Source organism: Hippocampus comes, unplaced genomic scaffold (genome assembly GCF_001891065.2).
Source record: "Hippocampus comes isolate QL1 unplaced genomic scaffold, H_comes_QL1_v1.1 scaffold279, whole genome shotgun sequence".
Lineage (NCBI taxonomy): Eukaryota > Metazoa > Chordata > Actinopteri > Syngnathiformes > Syngnathidae > Hippocampus > Hippocampus comes.
Genome location: NW_017805456.1, coordinates 248,247 through 262,733, shown reverse-complemented (window position 1 = coordinate 262,733; position 14,487 = coordinate 248,247). Strand labels below are relative to the sequence as shown.

Genomic DNA, 14,487 nt, shown 5'->3' with positions numbered 1-14,487 from the left:
GAGGTGCCGGGAATGTGGCCAGACCACACAATCGTTTAATCACGTTACAGTGTGCAACCACTCGCTGTATATTTTGGGTTACGTCGGTGATAGCAGTTGTTTTTATTTTTTGTACTTTGACTGAACGCACCGTTCCCGATAGTCCCGGCTACAGCATTTTGGAGAAAAAAAACCTCAAAACAAAACAAGAGAACTCTTCTTGAAGGTTTTCCAAGCTACCTTCTGAAGTGAAATTCAAATCCAGCGGTACTTGATCAATTGAAATAACTCAATGTTTTTGTTGGTTCAGATCATGCGACCCAACATGGCATTTTGACCGACCATCACATCTGCGACCAGATGACTTCCACCTGTTCAGCAAATTAAAAAATGGCGGCAAACCTAGTTGCAGACGATCAGGAACTCCTGAAAAACGAGTCGCACGGCGCCACGCGCTGCGTCCAGTCGTGTCGCCGGGTGCGCGGCGGACATTGGCGAACGCATTTGTTGCTTTTGACTTCAAAAGAGGGACACTTGTGCGTATTAGCGTTGGATTTCAGCGCGGCGCTCGTCGCCGTAATCCCGCTGTTGACTCGCACGCTAAACCCCGAGTGTGTTATTTTTGCTCTTTTTAAGGGAGCCCCTTTCACCGCATAATCTCACTTAATCTAATCTCCCCCCCCCCGCTATAATAGAGCGGTGATGATGTGACTCTATAGTAGGGGGAGCTTTAGCGCGGATCCATACCAAACAGACTAGCGTGCCGCTCGCCCCTCCGGCAAAGCTCTTGTGAAAATGCAAGTGACCTCTGCGCCCCCTTGTTAGTCCCGACAATGGAGCTGCCCGCTCGTACAGCTGCAGCCGTGCCGGAGGGGGAACACCAAACGCACACGCTTGCGATGAATCGTAGTCAACGCGGCAGTACCGACCGACCGCTCCGTTGGCGATTCCAGCTCGCATCTCAACTTATGCTAAGGCTTGCTTTTCAAGTGCTTGAACGCAGTTGACGGAGACGACGTGCGGATGCGATGTTGACTGCTTGACCGAATTAGCAACACAGGGCTTACTTGTTCCCACTCCTTAATTGCAATCATTTGCCGAGTTGGAAGGCAGACTTATGGGAGCGTTTGGCGCTCATTGGACTTTTTTTGTTGTTGAAAACTCAGCCCGCAAAGTTCAACGGGTAGTAGGCTCGTTGGGGCCGAATCAACAGCCCTGACGACGGTCGCTTCTTCTTACAGCCGGCTTAGTTCAAACTGAATGAACAGGCTTTGCAGGCACGACTTCTTTAGCCGGCAGACGAGTTGAGATTGACTCAACGGGCCTGACAACCGCAAGTTCTTTTCGCTAACCCAACTAGCCGAGATGGAATGGACGCCGCAACCTCACAATTACTTTTGTTTAAGCAAGCAAACGAGTTGAGACCGAATTAATGACCATGAACCGCATCAACGGCAATTAGCGCCAACCCTTCTTTAGCCAGCTAACTAGTTGAGACGAAAACAACGGCTGTGACTGACGCCACTTCTTTCGCCGGCAAACTTAGATGAGACCGATTCAACCGATTCTTCTTTAGCCAGCTGACGAATTGAGACGGTCTCAACAGCCGTTAGGCACGACTCCTTTACCCGGGGACAAAAATGTGGTCATTTTCGAAGTGGCCTTCGCTTTGGCTGTTTAGCTCCGAGTTGTGTGCTCCGTCCGGCCACTCTTTCCTAACCGTCTGCTGCTTCAAGCGTCAGTCGTTTGTTCGTCATCCACACCACGGTACGAGCGCTGCGCCCATGCCGGCCGAGCGGGGAACAGCGAGGACGACCGCGACGCAGCCCGAGATTTGATTGACGCTGCAAATGTGCTCGCTGATGAAATAGTGTCGAGGTCAGACATGTCCCAAACAAAAGTGGAGGTGTCTCATTCCTCCTCGGTGTCTGTGTATTTGTGATGTTGGAGAGTGACCCTTGTGAGTCGCCACTTGTGGTAGTTTATGACTCTTTAGTGATGGGGGGGCAGGGCACCCAGACGCAGTTCTTTCTCTGATCTGTCCCCATATTAACCCCCCCCCTCCCCGCCCCTCCATGGAAAAAAAAAAAAGTTTCTCACTTTCTGTGAGGAGAAAGAAGATGAGGCGGCGTGGGAGACTGCTTCACGGGTGCAAGCCCTCAACGCAACATGAATATTTAACGCCCGCATTTTAACCAGAGTCATAAAATCCGAGCGGATGCGTTTGGGAAGTGAGCGGCAAAGTCTTTATCGCGCTTGAGAGCCGCAATCAAATATGTCTGGCTATCTGCATTTTTAAAAAAAAATTTTTGAACGCTTCAATCTACAATATGACCGAGTCTTTATCCAGCGGAATTATTGAGAGTGAATCACCGCAACAGCCTTTAAAAAAAAAATCACCCCTTGTATAGCAAGCAGACAATTTGGGAGCGCATCAGCATGACAATCGGCTCGTCTTTTGCAAGCAGACTTTGATATGACATCAAAAGCGGCTCCAACCACCGACAGGCGACGCGACCAACACTTTCTTCTCTACGAGATTAATACTAGCCCGTAAAATTCGCCACTGGACTCTTTGAATCTCATGCGCGTAACCCCTTTCTGAAACCCGCGTCTCACTGAGCGGCGGCGGTTTGCGAATGGGTGCGCACATCGCGAATGTTGAGGAGGGGGGTGGGGGGGTTTCCCCAGCAAGGTCGCAAACGTTTGCAAAGGCAAATCAACCACCGTTCTGAGCAATCATTACGGCTTCAACTTTGCAATTTGTTCACAACCGTCATCAAGACTGTGGCATCCAAAGCAGCCCCCCCCCTCCTCCCTCCTCCCCCTTCTTCTTTCTCTTCTCATCTTGTTGCACATTTTTAAAATTCTGTCCCAGCCTCCGCCAAGGCAGCCTAGTAGCAGAGAGACACCGAGACGATTGTGAGGATTGATAACCCCTTTTTTTTTTTTTTTTTTTTTTTTTTTGAGCGCGGCAAGGTTATTTCGCCGGCTGGCTTGGCTGCTATTTTCAACTGAGTTAAACGCTCTCAAGAATGGCAATCAGCGCCAGCTTTGTCATGTTTAATAACGCCGCGTAAAAAGGTCATCATCACAGACCGTTCGGCATCGCTGCTGCTGTTTTGACTGGACGATCCTCAACGTGGCGTTCAAAGGCTGGCCGCCGCGGCTTACCGATGAAGGGAGACGCCGTGCAACCTTTGCAACCCCCAACGAGAGGTCCAAAGTGCCGTCGTGCGCACGGGGGATGGCGGGGGAGGGGGCGTAGGCCCAACCGACAACCGTCAAAACCACCGCTTCTTTAGGCAGCGGGCTCGTTTGGACCCAATCCTCTTGTAGGCTTTAGAGCGCCTCGTTGTCCGCTTGGAGTGCGCGGAAGAGCAAGGTTGGGACTTGACAGCCAGAATCTGGACCGGGGCTGGTGTGGTGGGTTCAGAACACCTTGTAGGCGTAAGATGCTAGCCCAAATAGCATCCATTTTTCCAGGTTGAATTTGATGGTTGAATGGGCGGACGGGGGGGGGGGGGCTCCTTCACCCCCATTTTATATACTTGGCATTTCTTTTTAATCCTTTTGATTTGAGCGGGTGCTGTGCCAAGTGTGGAAGATGTTTATTTTCATTGACAGTGATTTCAACCCCCTCCTGTTTTGTCGGTGGCAAATGACTCCTTCACCCCCAAATTGTTTGAGGAGCCGGGAGGATTGTGCGCGCCTCGCGCTCAGAAGAGTCGAGTCGCTCGCAAAACAGTCTGCGGCGCTTTCGTCGCGTCTCCTCTGGGACGCAACACTCTGAAAAAGATGTCTCAAGGTGCGTGCGTTGAGCTCGAGACGCGACTCTGGGTGGGTAAATATTTAGAGAGCAAACATTTCGATACCAGCAGGGATTACCGGAGAGCAGAAAACATGTCCCCCCCCCCTTTCGTCTTCTAAGAATCGTGACGCAGAATGCAGTGCATTTCATGCCAGCCTATTACAAGAAATGGTAACAACTCAAATTTGGCGGAAGGGAAATCAGATGTGGCTCGCCTATGAACATGTTGTCTTTTGTTGTGCAGAGATGGCAGCCTTTGTGTCTCCCCCCCCCCCCCCCAGACAAACGCGCACATTTGTTCTGCCGCTTCACCTTGTTGGATTTGTCGAAGGAACGGGCCAAAGGTGGATGTTCAGCGTGTCGAAGCGCGCAATGCCTCATTTACTTCACGTGGGCCCCTGATACGGGCGGAAGACTTGAGGCAGCCGTCCGTGGAAAACGCTCGCTGAGGCATTGCTTCTCCAAGACGCACATACGTCCAAGTCCAGGATCTGAATGGAGACCCAGACTTAAAAGACAGACGGGGTTTCTCTCGTAAAAAAAAAAAAAAAAAAAAAAAAATCACTTGGCTTTACCCCTGTGCTTCAAACAACGCATCACGTTTGCTGAATAGATTCATGCTGATTTGGCTGATGGGTGGCTGTTTTTGGGTGTTGTTTCTTCGTAAAATTTTTTTTTTTGTTTTCACTGCGCCAAGTCGCAATTGTCCCGGCCGGGTCTCTCAATGGAAAGTGGATGAATGATTAATAAGAGCGCAGGCTTTCTGCTGCTGATCCGCTGGACCTTAATAATGTAGGGCGCTTCCAGCGTTTTGGCGTCAGATGGAAATACCAGAATTCATCACAAAAATTTTTGGTAACGTGTTTATTTATTTTGCCGCTCATTCGTTTCACCAACCCCCCTCTAAAAATAGGTCCTCAGTGCAAAAGTCATCTTCATGCTTGCTAAGGGGAGGAACATTTTTCGATTGATTTCTGAAAAGTTTCCGTGGCCTTTCCAATGGGTTGCTGCGCTGAGGAATTTTGGAAATCACATCATCTTCAAGTGTGATGATTGGGAGCCCGAGATTTGTCGAATGGACTTTTTGAGCAAGATGTCATTGAGGGTTGAGGAAAAAAAACAACCCCCCCCCCCCAAAAGTTCTTGCCTTGTTTGCGATTGATGATTGATCGTTTCCGTTTTGGTTGTTCTTCTGCTGATATGCTGAATTTGGACTTGGTCCGCTGCCGTGTGGATGCACGCGACAGGCCGGGATGGAGCTAGAAAAGGGAGAAAGGGGAGGAAGAGAGGGACGGCGCCTTCCTCGGCTGAGCATGTATTGATCAGTAGCGGCTGGCCGGGGCTTGAAGCGCCGAAATGAAAACGCTCCATTCTGTTCTCTCGGATACAATTGACCTTTTGTTAATCCGGCCCGAAAAGCAGAACTGGCCAATTACCGTGCTCACACCAGACAAACTATCGAGGTTGTACGACAAAAGAAACCATATCATCAAACATCTTTTCTCAACGAAGACGAGTTCCCTCGGCGGCACTTTCCGCACACGAAGATTTAAAATGAGATTTGATTCTTTCCAATTTGCCGCTCGCAGTTCGTTGTTGTCACCCCCGACCAACCTGTGACTTGAAAACCGAGACACCGTTCGTACCAAACAACCAACCGGGATATTAAAGTCGCTAGTTCAGCTGATTTTTATTTATTTTTCTGGGGGACGACTGCGGCGCTCTGTTTAATGTCTTGTCATGGTTGACTGTTATTTACACCGGGGATAAACGAAGACAAGCGAGGGGGCTGACAGGAGAAATCCACTCCGGCAGTCATTAGGAGACGGAGGAGGTAGCGAACGAAGGCTCCGTGTGGTGTGTCTTGTGTCGAGCGCCGAATGGAAATGGGATTCATTAAGACACCTTCCACTCCGCCGCCGCCGCCGCCCGCATCATGAGAAATTGCTAATTGATTGTCATCGGTGACCAGCGCAATAAGATGTTCCCGGCCCGTTTTCCGCTTCATTACAGGCGCCTTTTGTTTTCCTGCTTTCGATACCTTTCCAGTATTTTCCTTGCGGCTGTGTGGTGGATTTCAGTTTCAAATCTTCTCACGCTCTATCAAAGGGGCCAGTCCAGCAAGGCCCGTCACGTTGTGATCAAGGTCTGACACAGTGTTGATGCGGGATTACCTGGCCGGGCATCCACAGCAATCACGGCCTGTCAGGTTTGCCCAAGCCCGTCCCTCGCGTTATCTCCTGTCCATCCTGTTTTTGTCCGCGGCGGCCGTCGCCAAACGGAATTTAAAATGTGTCATCATTAACGTGGCGGGGGGGGGGGTGGCCGCATCATTGGAGGTAGCCCGGCTTTTGAGATTCAATCAAGCTTCCGCAAGGACCGCTGTTAATATCAATACGGCAACCGCCGTTAGCATGCACGTTGAAGGCTAGTTTGAAAAGCGGATGCAAGAAATGTGCCTCGGCCAGCGCGGCCAAGGTTCACCCTTTCCTGTGGCACCAGCAGATTGTGTTCGTCTCAGCCTTTAATCATTTTCCCTCCCAATAGGTCATGTGCTGCCTTTTACCCGCCCCGGATTCCTCAGAGAACCCCATAACTGCCCCCCCCCACCCGTCTTCTTTCTCTCCCTTTTTTTCCTTTCTTTTCACAAGAAGCAACGATGACGGAGGCAAGGAAAAAGTTAGCCATAGTAAAGTTTGCGAACCTAAATCCTGATTCCAGCAAGTCTGTTTTTTTTTTTTTTTATGTGTGTTTTGTGTTCCTCTCAGAGCAACGGGGAGTGTGGAAGGGAGGCGGACCGAAGAGTAGGAGTGGAGGCAAGTGTCAGGGATGATTTGTGACAGAAGAGCAGCGGCTAAAGTGAAAGGGAAGGTTCACCGGGCGCCAGTGAGAGCCGCTATCTAGTACGTCGCGTCGCCCAACGTTCACTTCTATGGCGCCCGCCCCTCTCTGTCCAAATATGAATGAAAAAGTCATTCCAAAAAAATCTAGCGAATGGGTTCTCAACTATTTGGATCATTGATTCATTCAAATTGACCGCTTAGCACGTCACAGTGCAGAGGTGGTGCGTCAGAAGTCAGCTGGGGTCGACTTCAGCGCGACCCTCGTGAGGATTAAGCGGCCGCGATAACGGACGGACGGATGGATGTTTGCAAATTCTCACTATTCGCATTTGGTAAATAGTCGGGGCTCGCCGTCGTGCGGCAGTTTGGCACTGCCGTGCGTTTTGCATCCACTTGTCAGACTGTGTCTAATTAGAGCAGCGGCGCTTGAAAAGGCTTCTACATTTGGAGGTAATCAACTCCAAGCGAGCCAACCTGCAATCAGCAGTGCAGCCATTCCTCTTTGCCTTGATGGCTTTACACAACGCGGCCACCGCCGCCGTGTGTCTCCGTCTTATCTAATCGCGCCGCGCTTATGTCGTCAGAGAATTGCAGTGTGTGTGTGTGTGTCAATCTGTTTTTTTTTTTTTTTAATATTTTAGGAGAGGATTTCTTTTATAACCTTCAATTGAAATATTGTTATTTTTAAACAGCTCATATAAGTTAAAAATATCAATAATTAACATTTTTTATTTCAGCCATTTCCAATTCAGGAAGTAGTCTAAGCCCTCGACAGCCTCTGTCTGGCACTGACCCATGTGTTGTGTTTACCTTCACGTCCGTCTTTCATCACGCTCATTCTTTCATCAAGCTCTTTTTTTTTTTTTTTTTTTTTTTTCCCCTGCCAGGGCATTCCAAAAAAAAGTCTCCCTTAATTCGATAACAAGCGTGTGTATTTCACATATGCACTCCGCCAGCAGCCAGCCGTTCAATTACTGCTTGTGCTTTCCCACTGCCAGTCATTCCCTTCACTCAAGTGTGCGCCGCTGAGCCGTGTTATTGTGCTTAAACAAATCAATTCTCTTGCCGTTTTTTTTTTTTTTTTTTTCTATCTCGTGTTATTATAAACTGTTTGCTGCTTGGAGAGGATTGATCCCCCCCCACCCCCCAGTTCCCCGGCACTTGCCCGGGAAAAGCTGTTGATGAATAGCACTGAGCTGTCTGGTGGGGGGAGTCTGGCTTTAAAAAGCAGGCGTCCTGTGCAGCTCGACCCTGTTGAGCCACCCCCCCAGTATCCCTCTCCACTTTCTTTTTCAACACGGGAGGGGGGCAAAAAACGGCCACAATAATAATAAGAAATTATATATTGGACTCAAGGGAGTTCTGCTTGTTTTTGGTGATTTTTTTTTTGTATTTTATTTTCTTAATATATATTGAGCTTTTAGCCTTGTCCTCTCAACCGCAACCTCGAGCCGAGTTGATCCGCTTGGATGGATTTTTACAGGCTTTGACGTCTGATGTGCTATTCCAAACAGGCTGCGACTCAAGCGGGAAATAGTCATCGAAATACAACGGATAAAAAACGCGCCCGACATGTATTTCTGACAGAATGCAAAACTCAAGTGGGGTTCAGTGGCAGAAATGCCAGGGCGAGTAGATGCAATTGAGACTCAAATTGGACTTGATCAAACACATTTTCTTAATAGGTTGCAAACCAAGTGCTAAGTAGTTGTGAAAATGTTGGCGGGGGGAAAAAGGCAAACGGCACGTCTCGTATTTCCGACAAGATGCTCCGGTCTTGTTAACCGTTTTAAGCCTCGGCGGAGGTCTACATTTTAACTTTATTTTTGTTTAACTGAGCTTTTTTTTCCTTCTCCATAGGACCAGAAAACTCGGGGTGCTGGGGGTGTTTCTCCTGCCGCTGTGTGGATGGGTGGGGGGGGTCTTCCGAGGTGAAGAGTCGAGGATTCACGTCAACAAGGGTGAGTTGTTGTTTTGTTTTGGGGGTTTTTTCGGTTGGGGTCCGTGCCGGGGGCATCCTGCTGAGGCGTGTGGCTGTATTTTAAGTTAGAATGAAGTAATTGTGTACAATTGTGTTGTTGCTGGTCAAAATTTGTGTTTTGCCCCTGGGGGGTGGTGCAAACATATTGCTTCATTGCGCCATTATTTGATCACATGAAATACATTTATTATAATTGTTTGGAGCGTAGTAGCTAGCTAGCACTGACCGACAGCTGATGGCGGTCGGCTTGACGGTGAACAGCACCTTGATGGAAGATTCTCGGAGAGTCTCGACAATCGTCGCAAATTGAGCATCAACAGGATGTATGAACGTTCAAAAAAAAAAAAAAAAAGACGCTGTGTGAAAAGGACTGTAATTGGTATTGGTTAGTCCATTGTATGATACAATACCACCAATGGCTTCATGGATTAAGAATTGGGCCATCCAGAGCGTAGATGAGAGTTAATCTTGATTGCTGCTGAGAAATAATTCACTTGCGCTGGCAAACATCTGCCAGAGTGGGATAAAGCAAAACGATTATTGTGGAAAATGTACTGCAAGGTAGTTCAGACGAGATGTCTGTCCCCCCACCCCCCCTATTTTTGTCGACGGACGGTTGCAGTCTGTGAAATTCTGTCTCCGGAAAATGAATCATGTGCCCGACTGTGATTAATGACTATTTGCCTGTTTTTTTTCCGGTCCGGTTTCAAGTTCTGTTCCTTAACTGCGCTTTTATATTCCCTGGAGAATTGAGCACACAGAATTTGAAACACTGAATTTTGTTCTCCTTGGGGGCCACTGGAACTACGACTGTTATGACTACTGTTGTAATTTTTTTCAAATATGTGAAGCATGTTGAATGAATAACGCTGCCTTGCCTTAGCTTGCTTTTATGATCTACACTCTATCCATGGGTCATCTTCAAAAAAAAAATCGATTATCAGTATTCGCCATACGAAGCAGGAAATGATCCGTTTTTGGAATCGGTTGAAAAATTCCCATATGGCAGGTCACGAGTCCGTTGTGGAGCTCTCATGGTTGCTCTGAAGCCGTTTGCCTTTACCGTTGTGCACGTTTGTTTTTCGTGTTATGCAAGAAGCGTGTTTCCGTGGGCCGCCACACCAAAAGCAAACAAATATCAACAAAGCTGTGGCAACACTGAAGTCCTTTTCATTGTTCGTGATTTTTATTATTTTTTTTTTTTTCCCCCATATGAGTTGACAATATTTGGTTGTCTCTCGACTGGCTGCAGCATTACTATGGCTTAAAATTTGACAACCTCAATCGCTTTTTGAAAAGAGGACGTCAGGCAATGGACGCTTCGGCATGGGAGACATTGACGCATATGAAGCCAAGGTGGCACAAAAGAAAAAAGGTTTTGCCATCCCTTTGTGACCCCCCCCCCCACCTTAGATGTTAGTCCCCTCATTTCAAGGCAGAGTGGATTTTTGCACCAGATTCTCCTTGTAAATGTAACTTTCGAGCTTTTAGTGGCGCATGACTTCATCTGTTATTCATGACCCCCCCCATCCCCCCCCCCCTTTAGCTCTGCGAGTGGCATTTGATGTCATTGATGACGTCTGAAGCCTTGCAGGCTGTTTGTCGACGGCAGCGGTGTGTACGCCGAATGAATAATTGCTTTCCTCTGTCACATGTGAGGGACAGACATTCTGTGAAAGGAAAACGTTGGGGTGGGGGCGGGGGGAGGGAGCTCAAAATCCCCTTCCTGTCAGTGGTCTCGCTCTTTCTTTTCTGTTCTGGTGAGATCTGGAACTGATAAGTACGAGAGGCCTCTGGTAAGCGAACAGGAAGGATAGAGGGTCCGGCCTTGGAGCCCCACCCCCCTCCCCCCTCCCTCCACACACATGTCCACCTCCGCTGCACAAACAAAAGCAGCGGGGCCTGCCACCATACTTGAGGTTGCAAAACATCCAAGGCTCGCTATTATTGTTACGACGAGGGTTTTCCACTCCGGGGCTGATAGGCAAAGTCAAGTGAAAGTCCTGCGTCGTCCGTCGCACGAGCCCACAGGCTGTCAGTCAGCGCGAAGGATCAAAGGCAGACTGCTAGAATGTTCCAGAACACGACTCGTCATCCCTTTGGCGCCGAGGAACACCTCAAAAAAAAAAATAAAAAAATCTCGTTCACAAAAGGGCCTCCGTCGTGAGCAACATGAGTGGAGTTGGCTCTGAAGTGTTCATCCAAAACGAGATGAGTGTAATTAAACCTGATTCACTGGAACAACCATCTTCAAAACAATGGCCGCCGTTTTGGAACACTTTGATCTTTCACGACCTACAGAATATTCTGTTCTGTGACAGCGTAAGCACCGGACCTCCAAAAAGAAACTATTTTATTTTATTTTTTTTAGCTTTTCCCACCCTTTAGCCATCCGTATCGGCTTGATTCCACCAGTTTCTGACCAAAACGTGGAGAAAAGAAGCTATTATGTGGGCGGGGGAGGGAATTGACTTTGACGGTAGATTTGATGACAACTCCAACAGAACAAAAAAAAAGACCGCAAAATGGTTTCGGGTGGCAGCAAATTAATCTCTTGACAGATATAACGACGAAACATGCCAATAGAGAAGCCGACTCGCGGCATGCTCCACGTTGAACGTCGGCGGCTTCTTCTTTCATGCCGTTTGCCATCCGCTCCAAGAACTGCGGCAGCTTTTCTAACGATTGCAACACTTCGCTTTCTTCGACCTATTTATAGCATACTTCGACATACTGTGTTTGAGTGTCAGGTGCCCACACTTGCCCCGACTTCCAACATGTTGTCATTTTCTCTCCCCACTCCATCGACGGGACAAGCCGAGCCCCCCCCCCCCCCCCTCGGCCGGTTTTAGGGCGGTGTTCCCTCAGCGAGAAAGGGCAAGATGCCAACGCCATCCAGGGTGACAGCGAAATTATTAGCCTATTAGTCACCGCCGAGGGAGAGAGCCGGATGAGCATGGCATCCATCAAATCTTTTTTTTTTTTTTTTTTATGTGTGTGTGTGTGTGTGTGTGTGTCGAGATAGGCTGCCCTGAACTGGGGCCCGGGAATCCTGTAAGGCTCTCCCACTGATGGAGGAGCTGCGAGGTCGAGGTCAGGGAGCAGACTCCGAGCCATCGCGGCGCTGGAGAGGGATTGTTAAAATAATTCCTTGCTTTTTAGGAGGGGTGGGGGGGATTTTTATTTTTTTTTTTTACTTTTTTAACATCAACAGGGATAATGTTGCTCGGTCAATTTGATGTATTTGTTTTAAGAGCAGAAATTTGTGGCCACGAATTTTACAAAATCCGTAGCACCGACGTTAGCTTGCGGGCTAACCGTCAGGTTTGGCCAAAAGAGTCAACAACAAGCCGACTCAACATTTTGTAGCCGCCTTTGAGGAAATGTTTTTGAGGTTTGTTTCCCAGTCTGCCCCTTAACAAGCGTCTCCTTGCTCCTGCGATCTCCTCTCGACAACTAGCTGTCGATTTATCGTCCTCACCCACGCGATCCGCTGGATTCATTTTCATCAAAAAAAACCTGCCGGCGGCGCAACCCTCAACAAAACCGGTTTGTCTCATTGTTTTGAGTTGCGGTAAAATGGCAACTTTTTCTGCTCATGTGAGGACGTGATTCTCGGAATGTTCCGTCTTTTTCTTGTAAAACGCTAGACGACTTTCAGAAAATTCCCGCTCGATTCTTGTTCAATGTTGAGTAACTTCTCACATAATTGCAACCGTTGTTGGGTTTTTTTTTTCCGCAAGGGTAGAATGTTTCAGATTGATGTGAAAAGAACAACTGCTTTGTTGTTGGACTTCCAGTTTATTCTCCTGAAATTCCAAGTTCATTTTGTAAAATCCCGAATAGCGGCGCTGTAATTGATCCGCCACCCATTGTGATCGGCTGACAATCGGCACATGCCGATCTCACTCGCGTATCGGTATTTCTGACTTGTTTGACAGTTGATGTTCCACCTTTTTCTCGGAATATAAATTCTCAGTGTAAATACGACTCTCTTCAAGTCGGCGCCTGTTCAGTCTAATCCCACGGCAATTAGGCTATGATTTCCGTTTTTTTTTTTTTTTTTTTTTGGAGAGGCACAAGTCAAGCACATAAAAGGGCAAACAGCCATTGAAAGGTGATCTGCTCTTGACTTCATTAGTGCTCAGCTTGCTCCTGTTATGCAAAGAGTCCCCAGGTGCATGAAAGATTCATGGCCACCCCGCTGGCCGCTTCCTGCTTTCCGCCTTTCTGCCCCCCCCCATCCAGGACACTCGCTCAAACGCTGCTGTCAGTTGCACTCACTTACACTTGGCTACTGTCGGCAGCTCTTGGGGCTGCTTGCCTGGGGTGTGTGTGTGTGTGTGTGTGTGTGTGTGTGTGTGTATTTAAAAACAGCTGTTTTGGCCTCCCAATGCACCATCTGGATCCGAAGCAGATTGAAGATTTCTTGTGTCACGTTTGTAGTGAGGCCACTTGTCCGGTCCAAGACACAGATTGTCTTGAATTCATGACACCATGTCATGTAATGTGACATCTGGACAGTCGTGAACGACAAAAAAAAAAAAAAAGGAGGGGGGGCGGTGGTGGGTCTTGTCAAAAAGTACCTTGTGACTGCTCATCACAGCGTCGTAACGCCACATCACGATACATCGTGAAAGCGGGCGCGGCATCAGGACGTGAACGGAGACGCGCCCGTGCGAAAAGCGTTGCCGCCTTTTGTCGGCCGCTCGTGTGAGACAGCTTGGTCACATGTGCTGGGCCGGCCCTCTGCCTCGAGCTAGCGCACGGCAGCTGACTGCCCTGATTCACAGGCGACGCCGCTTTTGTCTTAGCGAGGCGCCACTCACAATGGGCCGAGTCACAAGAGTCCACAATTTTCTCATTGGCCTTACTAGAAATCTTATGTTTGACGTCTTTGTCACCGCGCATGTTCGCGTGACGCTCTTCTTCTTCCTTTATGGGAATTGTTCATGTTGGATTCTCATCTGTGTTTGCTTCATGACTGGCTTTGAAAAGGGGCCCATTGGCACCGCCACATGGCCAGGCTAGAAACGAAACACACAAACTGTTTTGATTTTGCACGTCCACGATGTGACCCCCTCGCACCTTTCCACGCACATACGCCAGATCTTTTCAGACGTGAGTACCGCTTTGACATTTCTCCCTCTCCAAATGTTCTTATCGGCCGGCCTCGGAGCAAACATGCAAACAAATCTGGCCTGTGTGTGTGTGTGTGTTTGCCGTCACATGGGCCGGACGGGCTCGTAGAGTCATGGTGCCTGTCCTGGTATTTCCTGTTGCACCGTAAACAAACGTGCCCCCTTGTTCCCTTGCTAGCTCGCTAAAATGATAAAACCGGAATGTAGGTGAGGAAGATGGTTCCTGTTTGTCTCAAAGTGGTTTGGAATGAGAAGCTTCTTGATGCGCTGGCTTTTCATGGTTTTGAAGTTCATAATGCCGTGCCTTGAGATAGGAGCGAGCTGACTTGCAAATGGCAATATTCTCGAAATGGGGCTGTCACTCATACGGCGCTTTTCTACCTCAGGTACCCAAAACGCTTTACGCTGTCTACCTCATGACGCTGCATCAGGAGCAACTCGGGGTTCATTCTCTTGCTCAAGGACACTTTGACATGGATGCAATGGCCTGGACTGGTGCGCCCATCGCCTGCCATCGCTCATCCTTTGACAGTTTCACTGTTTGGCCTCCACAATGTCGAAATTCAGTCGCCCGGCATGCACGCGGCGGATTATAATTACGACTCTCAATGGGGGGATGTAGGTCAAGCCAAAGATTTGATTTCCTCTAATATTCTAATCCACATTTGTTCTGCCAGATACGCAGCTTTCGGGTCTTTTGTCGCGCAACAATGCCCCCCCCCCCCCCCCCAT

The 14,487-nt window shown here is 48.6% G+C and overlaps 1 protein-coding gene and 1 long non-coding RNA gene across 2 annotated transcripts in view; one reads left to right on the top strand and one right to left on the bottom strand.

The window, feature by feature from the left end:
- The window catches only part of LOC109518582 (zinc finger MIZ domain-containing protein 1-like), a 65,400-nt gene that overhangs the window by 13,462 nt on the left and 37,451 nt on the right, over positions 1 to 14,487 (top strand). The window contains exon 4 of the mRNA XM_019874536.1: positions 8,494 to 8,594. The gene's annotated coding sequence lies outside the window, so the exon portion shown is untranslated. The remainder of the gene's footprint in view (positions 1 to 8,493; positions 8,595 to 14,487) is intronic.
- On the bottom strand, positions 2,286 to 3,429 carry LOC109518635 (uncharacterized). Its single transcript, XR_002168793.1, has 2 exons — positions 2,588 to 3,429; positions 2,286 to 2,550 (listed from the first exon to the last, which is right to left on the bottom strand). It is a non-coding gene; the product is annotated as an uncharacterized LOC109518635 (long non-coding RNA).